The sequence below is a fragment of the Lactuca virosa genome, chromosome 5 (assembly GCF_052849685.1).
Source record: "Lactuca virosa cultivar CGN04683 chromosome 5, Lactuca_virosa_CGN04683_v6, whole genome shotgun sequence".
Classification (NCBI taxonomy): Eukaryota; Viridiplantae; Streptophyta; class Magnoliopsida; order Asterales; family Asteraceae; genus Lactuca; species Lactuca virosa.
The window spans coordinates 343,688,911-343,706,522 of record NC_136430.1 but is presented as its reverse complement, the minus strand read 5'-3'; positions in this window follow the sequence as shown (position 1 = coordinate 343,706,522).

Sequence of the window (17,612 nt, the reverse complement as noted above, 5' to 3'; positions counted from 1 at the left end):
AGAATACATACCTTTGTTTGATGTAGCTTGTCTCCATGAAGCTTGAGTGCCTAGTGCCCCAAGTGTGACACCTCAAATGGTTCACACAACACCAAATGCACATGGAATGACTTGAGAGAAATGGAACACTCCTTGAAATCGTCTAGCCTTCATATTCACACATTAGTCCACGATTTCTTGAGCCGTGGGATTCTTTTATATGGTGGCTATTAGGGTTACACCATGTAACTCATAACTTTACCCATTCCTTATGCTCCATGGATTTTAACCTCCATGGAGTATCCATGGGTCACCCCATGGACTTAGTCCAACATAAGGAATCTTGGATCACAAGCCCACATATATAAGAATGAATGATTTACACAATCAACCCATATATTTAATTAGTCTCCTTTTGATCACTTAATTAATTCTTGATCAATACTAATTAAATAACCTTATTAATATATTAGAACTTATAATATATTAACCAACCTTAAGTGTTATTTCTCTTATTATAGTCTATCCAAATGCATGATGCCATGCAACCCAAATGGACCATGCCGGGTCGGGTCAAGTCTAAAACTAGACATTACCAATTATAGTTATGGACTTAGACATTAATCCAACAGTCTCCCACTTGGATAAGTCTAAAACTATTATTGCGTATGACTTTAGGAACCGATCAGCAATCGTAGCTCTCAAAAGCTTCTGTCGAACTCTGACCTTGTCGATGAACTCTGACCTTTGTCAATGACTTGTCCATTAGATAAGGGATCATATATTCCTCCATTCTAGATATCATATGGACTGAGACATGGTTTATCAATCATTCTCTCTGTCCATTTGTTGTTTCCCGATTTCCGATTCATGATGACTGACTGATTGAACAAATCAAATCAGTCCTGGTTTGGCCAAGCACTCACATGTATCATCTTTAAATCATCGAGGGGCCCACGAATATCGCTTTTATCCCGAAGGTAAAAGGAATGGATAAACTTCGACTCATATGGCTTGTTCTACTACTTGTTGAATCATACACAAAGGCACGTTTTATAACATCGAGTTACCGAATGCGTTTTCGTGCAATCAATGTACAACCAACTCATAGTAACAAATCATATCTCTAGGTTTGAAGAATATAAGATATTATCATCTCATGATCACTCGTGATAAAATCCATGAAGTGATTCAAATGAGCGCGGGTTGAATCCAATACTCAGAACTTATGAGCACTCATGAGTGTTGTAGCACCGCTTTGTCCAACATCTTAGACCTCTACAAGCCAACCCATGACAGTCTTGATTCATATCTACTTCCAACATATGACCGACTGTGGATGGTTTGAATAACTTAATCACTCAGGAAGAGCGACTTAGTTATTCTGGAAGTCAAAACATGCAAAGAGAAACACAAGAATAAATGAATCAAATATGGTATCAAACCCTATGAATATAAATAAACACTTTTATTTATCACCATACTGATTACTCATTATTCATTGTTTCAGTTTTATCAACTTTATACTTGAATTAAAACACTAGTTGTCCCATGCTCCAAGCATGTACACTATGTTTTTCTTAAACAATAGCTTTGCCATACACCAAGTATGCACTCTATGTTTGTCTATGATCCTTACTTTGTGAACTAGATCGATTGAACATACTTTCAATGATTCTCTTTTCACACTCCCAAATCCTTATCGCAAAAATGTGAGAATTTCAAGTTTCTATCATTTATCGAAATCTGTTTAGATTTTAAACTTATATGCACTGACCCTCCTGTAATGAATATGTACAAAGTCACAAAGACTTGTCAACAGTCATTATAAGGTATTCCAATGGAGATCAACTCCATGGAAACTAAGTCTCATATTCAAAGTACATTGCTTTGGACATGCTTCTTGCATTAAGTTTTCTAATCTTACACATATAACTTCCACCTATGGAGACAACTCCATATTCTCATTTTGACTATCACTTCTGAATAAGAGATGCCTCTTTTCAGAATATGTCAATATGGTCCTTCCAAAATTAGCACTATACTTCCAACTGTCCCTGAGCAACCAATCTTTGGTAAAACTCAGATTGTCCTCGACAATTGCTTAATCATTTTAGTCATATCTAATTCTAGACCTTTTCCATTCTTAATGCCTCTGGGCATTTGGAAAAATTTAGAAATGACAAATATTATAGCACATGCAATCGATCCTGTACCCAAAGCAAATGGTACACGATTCATGATGTCTCACATAAAGACATGATTCTAGACCAGTCTTTTGCTACAATATTTTTATTTGCCATGTTTTCAAAATTTGACTATGAAGAGGGATGCCGTAATCATAATCGAATTTTGAGAACGCAATATATAGAATTTCCTTAAGTTGAACCAATCCAACATGAAATTCATATATATATTCTTGAGTAAAGATGATTAAGGTCTCAATCTAAGCCTTTAGAACTGAAATGAAGTATATCTGCTCCCTTAATTATAGCAAATCAACTTTTTCAATCCCTGCAGCCTCACGAATTGAAACTTTTGTTTTCTATAATTAACATTGCTAACTTGCAACACTAACAATAATTATCATGCTCCCACTAACATGATGATTATTAGCATAACACTTATGCTCCCACTAACAATAATACGAGATGCTTTGATAAAACTTTATCAAAATCATACACCTTTCCTTAGATAGCATGCATGTGTATCTAAACAATTTCAGAACTATGAAAAGGGATGTCGTAATCATAGTCTCAATTGTTTAGACCTTTTGCCATCTGCTTCAAATCTACTTGGTGGAAGTGTTTCCTCACTATCATTTTCATGAATCGGAGAGAAACCTTATGACCCTTAGATTTTATGGTGTATGTGTTCTTATCCATGTGAATCGTCAAAACCATAGTCACAAGACAAGGATAATGACAAATCCAAACTCATATGGACTGAACTTATGCAATCTTAACTTCTTGCCACCTGGCAGTACAGGGCTTTCCATTGCTTCCAAGTTGTTATGCAACCAATTGAGAACTTTCAGAACTCCTATGCAAAGCCAACTTTAACTGGAATGGGCACATAATATGTCAACACGATAGGTTATAAACCTCAAGTCGTGTGCTAGTGAAGAACCTCAGGTTTTATTCTTGATTAGCTCTTTAAATTCTTTTTAGGATCTTTAAGACTCCCACTGTCCTCTTGACATATAAGACTATCTTGCCAAATATTCAAGAGATAGTGCGGATTCTTTATCAAGACAAACACTTCACACAATTGGCCTTAGTTGGTCTTTGTTTTATCCAAAACATCACAACTTACCAATTTCAAATGTACAAGAGTAGGACACTTTTACTCTTACATTTGACAAGTGTTTTAAACCTTTCTTTAAGATATGTCACTCAACTTATAGTCTTGGAGTATGACTCTAAGACTTGTTTTGAAAGGAAGTATGACTTATCTTCTTGATTTAACCATTTCAACAATTCATGAGTCCTCTTCTTAGTCATAAGAATGCACTAAGATGTCCTTAGAAGACCAATTGTGATGTGGTTCTTAAATCATTAAGATGATCACAAAACATGATACTAAAGTACTCTCCCATTTTTTCAGATTTGAGAAACTTTTATCTTTCTGCCTAATTTGATTCTTTTTATTCGTTCTGCCATACATCGAGACTTTTCCAATGCTTCAGAATTACACTTAAGCCTGTAAGTATAACCATATTTACTAAACTTTAGTAAATCATGACGAATAGTCTTATCGATCTTTGTGGTGGACTTGACCAGTGCACAAGAATGTGTACTCGATCCCTTTAGTCATTTACTTGACTCACATATACATGTGAACAAGGAATTAGTCTTAGTTTTCCAAAGCTGAAAGTTGTCATTCATCATACTATACAACTTGCATGATTTCCAAGTTTCTATCCAACTGAAGCCTTGGGTGATGAGAATCATTCCTTATTTGGTAAATTATGACACTACCACAAACGTAAGAATCAAGTCCATTTTTCCAATATTGCTATCAATGGAATCATATAAACAACAATTTTCCACAAATGCCATTGTAAGAATATTTAAAATAAATATAAAATTAAAACCTTTTATTTTATTTCAAAACTTTGCGGAAAAACTTATCCTTACAGTGCAAATGCATATGAAAAACTTGTTGTTATCTATTCCTAAGCAATATATCATAACTCCTAAGTAACAACTTCAAAAATTCTGATGCGATCGAAATCCATCTTCGTGATCAGAATCAGCATGTACTTCCTTTAAGTTTCTTCACCTTTCTTTGATTCTTAAAGCATCAACATGTGACCCAGTCACATCATGTAATGAGAATCTCAGAATAGAAACGTAACAGAGTTAGATAGTGGACTTTTCCTGAAGTAGAGTCAAACTTCTTGACTTGATCAACCTTATGATCTTTCAGGTAAATAGGCAGCTTCACAATCAATGCCCCTTCCTTTGGCAAGAGAAAAATATGGACTCTCTGGGAATGGTGTATTGGACTATCACAGACTTGCCTTTCTCTTTACCATTTGGTCAACCGAGTTGACTATGGTCAATCCCTTTCCATTGGGAAGAGAATGCTTTTTCTGGGTATCCAATGTTACCATTGTCAATGTCCATTGAAGGTTTTGGGAAGTTGATCTACTAATCAGATTTGCTCTGCCAGTGCTCCAAATCATTGCTGATTAAGCACCCCAAAGCAAATAGATAAGATCATTATGGGTCATGTCATAGTCCTTTACATAGTAGTCTATAAGGAACTTACTATGTGACTTAGAAAGTGATTGAGCATCCAACTTTCTTAAGACTTTGACACCCAACTCTCCCGGCTTGTCAGTATGTGACTTTATCTCCAAGATGTGAGCACACATAGACTTTGCTTGCCAATAGGGCTTGAGTGACCTTGAACTTGTGGGTTAGGGAGAATAATTGGAGGAGGTGGAGGAAGTAAAGTTTCAAGAGATTTGGGAAGATCATAGATGTCTGAACTAGACATCTTTTGGGAGATATTCAAGATAGTTGATCTAAAGTCCTTAATATAACACCCAATATGAAATATTAAGGCTAGGATCCAACAACCTATTTATAACTGGAAGAGGGATGCCGTAATCCGAGTTATAAAATAGTTGAAGGTAGGTAAATGACGATTTACCAATTTCCACCATGAAAAACGAAATATAATTAAGTTTTAATTGGTTTTGAAACTCCTAGATCTTTTGAGATTCATTGAACTTTTCAACGGCATGTTTCAATCTCGAGTGTGCCCTTCAGGTTTTGTGACTGGGATGCCGAGGATCACAAAACAAGGTGTGAAGTAACCATGCAAATATACTTGGTACCCTTAATATTTACCCCTCAATCGATGTGCCGGTTAACCACACGAGCTCCACCGATACTATAATAAATATTAAGTTACCCTTTGCCTACCTTTTTAAATCCAGGTTAGTGTGTCGGTTAATCACACGAGCTCCACTAACGGTTTATACAAAGTGCAAAGTGTAATTTCATGGATTAGCACCTTATTCACATTTTTCCTAAGTAACTAAGATTGGGAATTTATAAGTGTTTAGTTACTTAGTATTTATCATTAATACTTTTAATGAAGGGAGAATTATAGTCCTTGTCCTACCCGTTTGGCTAACGACCCTCCACCAGTCAAGGAAGCGGTGGGTGAGAGTGGACACCCATTAAGCTGCCATTTTATAGGCAACAACCTTATACCCCCCTTATAGACCGGCTTCGTGAATAAGGCCTACTAATGGTAAGACTGACTTGCTCTTATACATACATATATATATATATATATATATATATATATATATATATATATATATATTATTAACTTATAATATTATAAAGTATAAGGGTTGAATTTTAACTTTTAAAATTTTAAGGGCTTAACTTGGAATTAAAGTATTCATAAGAGAAAACTTTTTCAAATTCCAAAACTTGAGGGCAAGTTTTGAAACTATTCAAAACTAATTAATTCCATAACTTATGTGTTTAAAGTAGTTTTAATTAAAAAAACTCTTCAAGTTCCATAACTTGAGGACAAGTTATGGAAGACTTTAAACTAATAAAAGAATGTAACTTTTCTTTATTTTGTAACTTATGGAATTAATTAAGGTTACATATTTTATTACTTAATGAAGTGACTCTTGAATCTCCATAACTTGAGGACAAGACTCTTCATTTTTTTGTAACCATTGCCAACTTTTATGAGTTTTATGAAACTTAAATGTGACTTTTCATATAACTTGAGGACAAGTTACAAAAACACATTTTAGAATCAACTCTTAGATTAAAATGGATTGAAAACACATAATCAATTAACTTTTCTATTAATCTAAGCAACTCATATGAACAAGATAATTGGAATCAAACTTTTTCATGTAATTAGCATAACACTTAAACTAATACAAAACATGAATCTATTGACAATTATCTTTGAAATTGGATTAGCATGAACATTACCACATCAAAAACAAGTTTATAAGTTCAAAAACAACTTATGGTAATGTTCCTAGTCCAATTCCAGCCAAAACAGTCGAATATATGCTGTCAAGGGGTCCAACTCGTCGAGTGCACGAACCAACTCGGCGAGTTGGATGCTTTTTGCCTTGGACTCGGCGAGTCTGTTGTGCAGACAGCACAAAAATTCAATTTTTAAGCAGTTTAAGCAAGTATAACAAGAAAACAAGCCTAGGCTCTGATACCACTGTTGGGTTTTGAGCATTCTAACACTCCTAAGTGTACATGCAACCCTAAATACCTTGGATCTATGTTTTCTCTATTATACATGCAAATATGAACTTTCCAAGGTATTACCCTATCTATCATACAATACTTGATACTTGGGTAATCAAATGAATAGAATACATACCTTTGTTTGATGTAGCTTGTCTCCATGAAGCTTGAGTGCCTAGTGCCCCAAGTGTGACACCTCAAAATGGTTCACACAACACCAAATGCACATGGAATGACTTGAGAGAAATGGAACACTCCTTGAAATCGTCTAGCCCTTATATTCACACATTAGTCCACGATTTCTTGAGCCATGGGATTCTTTTATATGGTGGCTATTAGGGTTACACCATGTAACTCATAACTTTACCCATTCCTTATGCTCCATGGATTTTAACCTCCATGGAGTATCCATGGGTCACCCCATGGACTTAGTCCAACATAAGGGATCTTGGATCACAAGCCCACATATATAAGAATGAATGATTTACACAATCAACCCATATATTTAATTAGTCTCCTTTTGATCACTTAATTAATTCCAAATTAATTCTTGATCAATACTAATTAAATAACCTTATTAATATATTAGAACTTATAATATATTAACCAACCTTAAGTGTTATTTCTCTTATTATAGTCTATCCAAATGCATGATGCCATGCAACCCAAATGGACCATGTCGGGTCGGGTCAAGTCTTACCAATTATAGTTATGGACTTAGACATTAATCCAACAGTTTTGTCGTCTATGTCATGGATACCCAGGATAAGGGTAAGGTGACCGTGGATAATGTGTCGATTGTGCGGGATTATCCGGATGTGTTCCCAGAGGATTTGCATGAGGCACCTCCGGAGAGGCAGGTAGAGTTCAGGATTGATCTGGATCCAGGCGCGGCTCTGATAGCCAAAGCACTGTATCAATTTGCTCCTTCCGAGATGCAGGAGTTGTCTACACAGCTGCAGGAGTTGTCTACACAGCTGCAGGAGCTGTTTGACAAGGGATTTATTAGACCGAGTAGTTCGCCTTGGGGAGCACCGATCCCGTTTCTGAAAAAGAAGGACGGGTCTCATCGTATGTTTATCGACTAGCGGGAGTTGAATAAGGTAACAGTGAAGAACCGTTATCCCCTCCCGAGGATCGATGATCTTTTCGACCAGCTTCAGGGTGCATCTTGGCTCTCCAAGATTGATTAGTGTTCGGGTTATCATCAGATGCGGTTAAGGGATGAGGATGTGTAGAAGACAACCTTTCGGACTCGATATGGTTATTATGAGTTCGTGGTGATGCCTTTTGGGCTCACCAATGCTCCAGCCGCGTTCATGGTGTTGGATTAGGTGTCTAAGCCCATAACTATATTTGGTATGTACTTGACCCGGTTGTAGCATGGTCCTTTTGGGTTGCTTTCACCAAAGCAACTTGACTGGATGAATAATGGAGAAAGAGGTTATTATGGTTTATTAATATATTATATGAATAATATATTAAAATAGAAATCATATTATTTAATTAATATTGGTCAAGAATTAATTTAGAATTAACTTTGTGGTCAAAAGAGATTAATTAAATCAAGGGGACTGATACTATAATTATAAGATAGTTACAAGGTTGGGCTTAGGATCCATAAGGAAGCAATGGACGAATTCTATGTGGGAGCCCACATAGAAATCGTCCAAGGGGCCTTCTGGAAGGATCCTTTGGACTGCTTAAGGCCTAAGCAATCTAATTAGGGTTTTGACTGAAACCCTAGCAGCTCACCTATATAAAGGACCCCTAGGCTTCACAATTTCAGCTACCACAACCCTAGAAGGATTCATTGAGTCGAAAAATTACCTCTCCCATCTCTCTCTTGAATTCTCCAATTGCTTTGGTGTTTGTAATCCATTAGAGGCATCACATTTGAGGTGCTAGGTTCTCAAAGGTTCAAGATCTTCAAGCTACAATCAAAGGTAACTTTCTAACTTGTTTATTAGATGTTAATTTTGATTTTTGTTGTATGCTAGATTAGGGTTTACAAGCTTTGGATGATTATTGCATCTACAAATAGAAAAACTAGATCCAAAGCTTTAGGGTTTGCATGCGCACCATAGTATTGATGTTTTGCTCATAACTCTACAATGGTATCAGAGCCAAGGTCATTTTTCTATTGTATTTGATGCATTGCTAATTTGTTCAAAGCGGAAAAGTCGAAAAATTGTGCCTCTGACTGATGAACTCTTCGAGTCACCTGATGAACTCGACGAGCCAGGGCAACTCGACGAGTCCAATCAGTGACTCGGCGAGTCGGGTTGTCTGGTGGCAGATTTTTCATGATTTTCACTGAAATTGAATTAGGATAATTACCAAAAACGTTTTTTACTGATAAAATCCGATTTTTTCAATATGGTATGGATTATCCTAATGCAATTAAAAGATAACTGTCATAAATAAGATAATTACTTGTTTTATATGATAAAGATTAATTATTTGTATTTTGATTTGAATTATCTTGTAAAGAAAATAGATTAGGTCAATTATGTGATAAAGATTAATAATATGATTTTTTAATTATTTTTCAAATTTGATCTAAAAGATGTTTTGAAAAGTTTCAAAACTTTCCCTCAAGTTTTGGGATTTAAAATTTTAATTAAAAGTTTTAATTTTGAAATACTTAAATCCTAAACCCTAGAATTTTACAAGTTTAAAATTCAACCCTTATACTATTATAATATTATAAGATTAATAATTATATATATGTAAAAGATAAGCTAGTCTTACCGTTAGTAGGCCTCATTCACGAAGCCGGTCTATAAGGGGGTATAAGGTTACTGCCTATAAAATGGTGGTTTAATGGGTGTCCACTCTCACCCACCACTTCCTTGATTGTGGAGGGTCGTTAGCCGAACAGGTAGGATAGGGCAACTAATTCCTCATTAAAAGTATAATGATTTTAATAAATTAACTAAATGTTTTTTATAAAATTCTCAATCCTAGTTACTTTAGGTAAAATGTGAAATGATGGTATTCCATGAAATTACACTTTGCACCTTGCCAAGTCGTTAGTGGAGCGTGCGTGGATAACCGACAAACTAATTTGGGACTAGCAATGGTGGCAAAGGGTAACTCGATGTTTATCATAGATCAATTGAGCGTGTGTGGCTAACCGGCACATTGATTAGGTGGTAAATGACATCGAGGGTACCAAGTACATTTGCATGGTTATTGACACCTTATTTGTGATCCTCGATATCCCAGTCACAAACTTGAAGGGCATATCGAGATTTAAACATGCCATTGAAAAGTTCAATGAATCTTAAAAGATCTAGGAATTACAATTCGTTTAAAACTTAAAATCCTTTTTCGTTTTTCATGGTGGAAATTGGTAAATCGTCATTTACCTACCTTCAAATTATTTGCAATTAGATTACGACATCCCTCTTCTGAATTGTAAATAATTGTGTTGGGTCCTAACCCTAATTTCCCATTTGGGTGTTTAATTGGGGATTCTTATCTAATCTAAACTTTGTTCCTTTTCTATTTCAACAACAATGCTTCTGGCTCGATGTAACGCACTGTTTATTAAATAAATAAACAAATTAATGAATGAATAGTTGCCCTAAAATAAATAATTATATAGCAAGGTGTTGGTCGCGAGGAGTTAATTGCTACTATATTGGAAGTTGGGGGTCAAAGTGTAATTCCGAGATTTATTTTGTAAATATTTTTAGAAGTGAGGGTATGCTTGGTAATTATTAGGACTTATTATGAAGGGAAGTGTGGAAAACAAGGACTAAAGAGTAAAATGGGGATTTAGATGGTAAGGATTAGAGAAGGGAGGACTGAATGTGTCAAGAATTGAGATCATGGGGGTTAAAAGGTAATTTTCGGACTAGTCTTGCAAATAATTCTCAAAGGAGCATAAGTTGAAATGGATACAGGATTAAACCCGTTCGTCCCTCTCGTTACATCAGGAAGCCCTAACCCTAGGCATTCCAGCCACCACTTCAAACTCCTCGGCCGCCATCTCTCTTATTCTCGCATCTACGATCAAGATGAGGCCACGGCCCGCTGCCATGCTGTTGAAGCGCCACCATCACGACCTGCTGTCGGCAATGTCGTGCGCCACCGAGAGTTCTGCCGAGGACCAGGAAGAAACCGCTGGGTCATCATTGTGCAAGTCACGAGCCACCAGAATTACTCGGTAGGTACACCGCAACCTACCTCCTCTCTCTTCCCCGTTCTTTTGTGGATACGACGTCGGGCAAGTCGTAGCCACCACCGGTGGCTGTTGGCCGCTGATCTCGTCATTTCCGGTGACGCCAACCACTTAGGATGTGGCTGAATATTTATTGGTTCAAGGATATACGTTGCTTATTGTGTTTTTGGAGTGGTTGTGCAAGATAGGGCCGGAAAACCCACCGCCACCACCTCAAGGTCGTGGCTGCCGCCACTGCCACCGTTTCTGCCGCCACCAGCCACCGTGAAGGGTGCTTGTGTGTGTTTTATTGTGTGCGAGAGTGTGTACTTTGTGAGTGTGAGGCTGTATATACGATTTTTGGCAGGAACCGCCACCACCACCATTAGAAATGGTGGTTGCCGCCGCCTGCCGCCATGAGCCACCGCCGACCACCACTACCCGAGGTGGCAGTGGGTGGTGCTCGGCCTAGTAGAACCCTGATTGACCTAAACACTTAACTTTGGACTGGGATGGTTCATTGTTGGGCTTGAAAACCCTAATTTTAGAGAATGTTGGTGTGGACCTATCGGGACCTGCGTGTGGACCAGTGGACTGAAGTTATGACCTATGTTGATTCCATTGTATGATGGCTTAATGGAATAATGGACTTAATGGGTTAAGTGAGAACACTTAACCCTAATCGTCATTTCATGTGAAAACCCTAATTGTGTTGGGTTTAGAGTTGGGCCTCCTGTTGGGCCTAAATGTTTGGACTCTTGATGGGCCAACTATTAACAAGTAAATGGACTAGAAAATTTGGATTGGACTTAAGGATAAGGCCCATTGGAAAGGTTTGGGCCCAATTTGGAAAATTGGGCCATAGATGGGCCATAACTGGGCCTTGATGATTATGAGATATTGGTGATGGGTTTTGAGCATTCTAACACTTCCTAAGTGTACATACAACCCTAATAACCTAGGATCTATGTTTGTCTAATAATCATGCAAAGTTGAATTCCAAGGTTATATTCCTATCTAGCATACATGGGGAACATTTTTAACTTGAATGAAAGATAGAATAACTTACCTTGTTCTTGATTATGATCCTTGAAACCTTGTGAGCCTAGCACCCCAAGTGTGATGCCTCAAATGCTTCACACAACACCAAATGCAAAGGAGTAAACTTTGAGAGAATCTTACACTTGCAAAATCGGCTCTAGCCCTCTTGTTTCTTATGTGTAGCCAATTTTGGTGGAGAATGGGTTTCTTATATAGTGTTGACACATCTAGGGTTACACCATGTAAACCCTAATGTGTCATGACTCTTCATTTCCATGACCCATGGGTTTGTAACTCCCATGGAGCATCCTATGGGTGGAACCCAACTTGATAATCCATGGAGCCTCTTAGCCCACTATATAAGATATGGAAGATTTACATAATCTACCCATATATTTAATTAGTTATCTTTTGATCACTTAATTAATTCTAAATTAATTCTTGATCAAACTAATTAAATAATATTATTAATATATTAGAACTTATTATATATTAATAAACCATAAGTGTTATTTCTCTCATTTTAGTTTATCCAATTGCATGGCGCCATGCAACCCAAATGGACCATGCCGGGTCGGGTCAAGTACATACCAGAAATAGTTATGGACTTAGACACCTTATCCAACAGTCTCCCACTTGGATAAGTCTAATAACTATAACTGCAATACTTCAGGAACCGATCGGCAATCGTAGCTCTTTCAAGGTCTCTCAGAACTGAGAAGATGATGATACGCCATTTAAGATAAGTGATCATATAATCCTCTGTTCTAGATATCAGCCGGACAAATACATGGAACAATGTCTTACTTATTGTCCAGCAGTTTGTTTCCCGATTTCCGATTTGTTTGACAAAGAACTTAATTGAACACATCAACTTAGTTCTGACCGGGCCCGGTACATAGGTCAAAACAAAATCATCGAGGGGCCCAGATATCAGCTTCTAATCCAAGAAGGAACAGATAAACTTCGACTCATATGTTTGTTCTACCACTCATTGAATTATACACAAAAGCACGTTTTATAACATCGAGTTACCAATGCGTTAACGTAGAATCAATGCATAACCAACTCATAAGTAACAAATCATATCTCTAGGTTTGAAGACTTATATGATATTACCGTCTCACGATCACTCGAGATAAATTCCATGAAGTGATTCCAGTGAGCGTGGGTTGAGTCCAATGCTCAGAACTTATGAGCACTCATGAGTGTTGTAGCCATGTCCAACAACTTAGACCTCTACAACCAATCATGACAGTCTTGATTCATACCTACTTCCGACATATGACCGACTGTGGAGGTTCGAATAATATGATATACCAAACATAATTATTCTGGAAGTCAAAACATGCAAAAGAAATATAGTAAACGATCGACAAGAGATAGCAACACTTTACTCATAAATAAAACACCTTTTATTCATCATCTAATGTCAATTACACTTTACAAATTTCAAGGTTATCTAACTACTAAATCTAATATCATCCTTCAGCGCTATGCTCCGAGCATGCTGGAGATGCTTAACCCGAGTCAGTCCCTTCGTGAGGGGATCTGCTGGATTCTCATCCGATGATACCCTCTTTGCCACGAGGAGTCCTTCTTCTATTCGATGTCTGATGAAATGGTATTTTCTGTCGATGTGTCTGGATCTCCCGTGATCCCTTGGTTCCTTGGCTAAGGCAACTGCACTTTCACTATCACAGAAAATTTCCATTGGTTCTTTAATAGCTGGTACAACTCCAAGGTCTCCAATGAAGTTCTTTAGCCATATCGCCTCCTTTGCTGCCTCGCTAGCTGCTATATACTCTGATTCGCAAGTTGAATCAGCCACTGTCTCTTGCTTGGAACTCTTCCAAGAAATTGCTCCTCCGTTTAACGTAAAGACCCAGCCTGACTGAGAGCGGAAATTATCCCTATCAGTCTGAAAGCTAGCATCACTATACCCTACAACTCTCAAGTCTTCACTCCCACCGAGGGTAAGGACCCAGTCCTTAGTCCTCCGGAGGTACTTGAGGATATTCTTTACCAAAGTCCAGTGTGCCTTGCCAGGGTTCCCCTGATACCTGCTAACCATGCTCAAAGAAAAGGCTACATCAGGTCGAGTACACGTCATAGCATACATGATCGATCCTACAGCCGAAGCATAAGGTATTCGACTCATTTCTGCTATCTCAGCCTCAATACTAGGGCTTTGTGTCTTACTCAATCTGGCGTTACTCTGGATGGGTAACTCTCCTTTCTTGGAGTCCTGCATGCCGAATCTCTTCAGCACCTTATCCAAGTAGGTACTCTGACTAAGTCCAATTATTCTTTTACTCCGGTCTCTCAAGATCCTTATCCCTAGAATATATAGGCAGCTTCTCCTAGGTCCTTCATAGAGAAACACTTCCCAATCCAGGACTTAACTTCCTGCAGAGTTGGGATGTCATTTCCTATGAGTAGTATGTCATCCACATACAATACCAAAAAGCTAACTATACTCCCACTAGTCTTGACATATACACAAGATTCATCTTCACTCCTAGAAAAGACAAATTCTTTGACTTTCTCATCAAAGCAAAGATTCCATCTGCGAGGTGCTTACTTTAACCCATAAATGGATTTCTTAAGCTTACACACTTTATTAGGGTACTCTGTATTGACAAAACCCTCTGGCTGACTCATGTAAACATCCTCAGCCAACTTTCCATTAAGGAAAGTGGTTTTGACATCCATTTGCCATATTTCATAGTCATGAAATGCAGCTATGGCTAACAGAACCCTAATAGACTTAATCTTGGCCACTGGAGAAAAGGTCTCATCATAATCAACTCCCGGAGTTTGTGAGAAACCCTTTGCAACCAGTCGTGCCTTATAAGTGTGTACATTACCATCCATGTCGGTCTTCTTCTTGAAGATCCATTTGCACCCTATAGTCTTACGACATGGTACATTCTCAACCAAGTTCCAAACTTGATTGTCATACATGGACTGTATCTCGCTGTCCATTGCCTCTTTCCACTTGGCTGACTCAGGGCCTGCCATGGCTTCCGCGTAACTGTTAGGTTCATCCAGACCTATCAGTGTCTCATCACTGATAAGTGTATCACCTTCCGCAGTAATATGGAATCCATAGTAATGCTCATGTGCATTCCTAACCCTTGTGGAACGCCTCAGAGGTACAGACTTGTCAATTGGCTCAACAGGAGTTTCCTCCTCAAGTTGAGTGCTAGGGTTTGAAGTTCCTTCACCACTTGACTCTTGAATTTCTTCAAGTTCAACTTGCCTCCCACTGTCTCCTTGGCTTATGAACTCTCTCTCTCTCTCGAAAGAAAGCCCTCCTAGCTACAAAGACCACATTCTCACTAGGTCTGTAGAAGAGGTAACCAAAGGATTTCTGTGGGTAGCCGATGAAAATACACCTCTCACTTCGAGGTTCGAGCTTATCATGAGTCTCGCGTCTAACGAAAGCCTCGCAACCCCAAATCTTAATGTGGTCTAGTTTGGGTACTTTACCAGTCCACATCTCATGAGGAGTTTTGGCAACTTTCTTTGTGGGAACTAGATTAAGGATATGGGCGGCAGTCTCTAAGGCATACCCCTAAAATGAGATTGGTAGCGATTACGCCTCTCAGCTACACCATTCAACTGCGGTGTCCTGGGAGGTGTCAATTGTGAGACAATCCCACATTCCCTAAGATAGTCGAGGAACTCTGAACTAAGATACTCACCACCTCGATCGGATCGAAGCATCTTAATGTTCCTGCCCAATTGATTCTCGACTTCCTGTTTAAACTCTTTAAACCTCTCAAAAGTCTCTGACTTATGCTTGATTAAGTAGACATATCCATATCTACTGTAATCATCAGTAAAAGTCAAATAATAACGATTAGCATCCCTTGTGGCATGTTTGAAGGGCCCACACACATCCGTGTGTATAAGATCCAACAAACCTTCACACCTCTCACAAGAACCTGTGAAGGGTGACTTTGTCATTCTTCCAAGTAAGCATGATTCGCAACTATCATCTGACTTTAGGTCAAATGACTTCAATACTCCATCCTTTTGGAGTTGGCCTATGCGTTTCTTGCTTATATGTCCAAGACGACAATGCCATAATGATGCTTTATCCAAGTTATTATCATTAACAGAATCAATACACAATACATTATTTTCTAAGTTATCAACCACATATACAGTTGATGGTTTTGAGCCATAAGAACTTTCCTATGTGCACATGCAAACCCTAATTGCTTGGATCTAGGTTTCTCTAATTGAACATGCATTGAATCCAAGACTTGCAATACTAGATCTAATGTAATATATTGAATCTAATCATATGAAATCAGATCTGAAAGAATACCTTGAATTACTTGCTTGATACTTCTTCTTCTTGGAGCTTAGAGTCACAATTGTCACTCCTCTAATGGCTTACAAACACCAACTAGCAAGAAGATGATCTTGAGAGAGATACGAGGAGGGATAGAAATCGGCCCTAAGGTTCCTTGGCTTGGTAGAGTTTTTATTTCTCCACCCCAAGGGTTCTATTTATACTATGAGCTATTAGGGTTTCTCCTTTAACCCTAATTGAATGACTTAGGCCCTAAGCAATCCAAGATCCTTCTAGATACAAGGCTTGGACGAAATTAAGGTTCCCAAGCCCCTAAATTTCGTTCACCCTAATATCCATAAGGATACATAGCCCAAAATACAACTATCACACATTTGACAGTTTATGCCCTTTTATTCAATTAACCTCTTTAAGTCACCAAATTAATTATCAATTAATATATGACTTATATTAATCAAATAACATTATTATTTCTTTAATATATTATTCTCATAATATATTAACAATAATATCTCTTCTCTCTTAATAAATCATCCTGTCAAGTTGCTATGGTGAAGGCAACCCAAAAGGACCATGCATAATCGGGTCAAGTACTTACCAAATACAGTTATAGCCTTAGACACTAATCCAACAGTCTCCCACTTGGATAACTCTAGTAACTATATATGCAAATATAATCCGATTAGCAATCGTAGCTCTCAAAGACGCTGTCAACTCTGATCTTATCAGTATCCTGTCCTTTAGATAAGGGATCGTATAATCCTCTGTTCTAGATATCGTGCGGACAATTACATGGAACATGGTCATACTTATTGTCCTGCAATTTATTTCTCGATCTCAGATTCATTTGACATAGAACTTAATCGAACACATCAATTTAGTTCTGACCGGGCCCGGCACATAAGTCAAATCAAATCATCGAGGGGCCCTGATATCGCTTTTACCCTCTTAGGATAAAAGGAACAGATAAACTTCGACTTATATGCATTTACTATCCACTAATCAAATTACACACAACAATACGTTTTATAACATCACGTTACTGATGCGTTTGCGCATTATCAATGCATAACCAATTAACAAACAATAAACCATATATCTAGGTTTTAAGACCATATGATATTACCATCTTGTGATCACTCGTGATAAATTCCATGAAGTGATTCCAACAAGTGTGGGTTTATTCCAATGCTCAAATCAAGTTCATAAGCACTCATGAACGTTGTAGCAAACCTTTGCTATGTCTAATACACTTTAGACAATCTACACACCAATTCATGACAGTCTTCATTCATATCTACTTCCAACATATGAACGACTGTGGACTATTCGA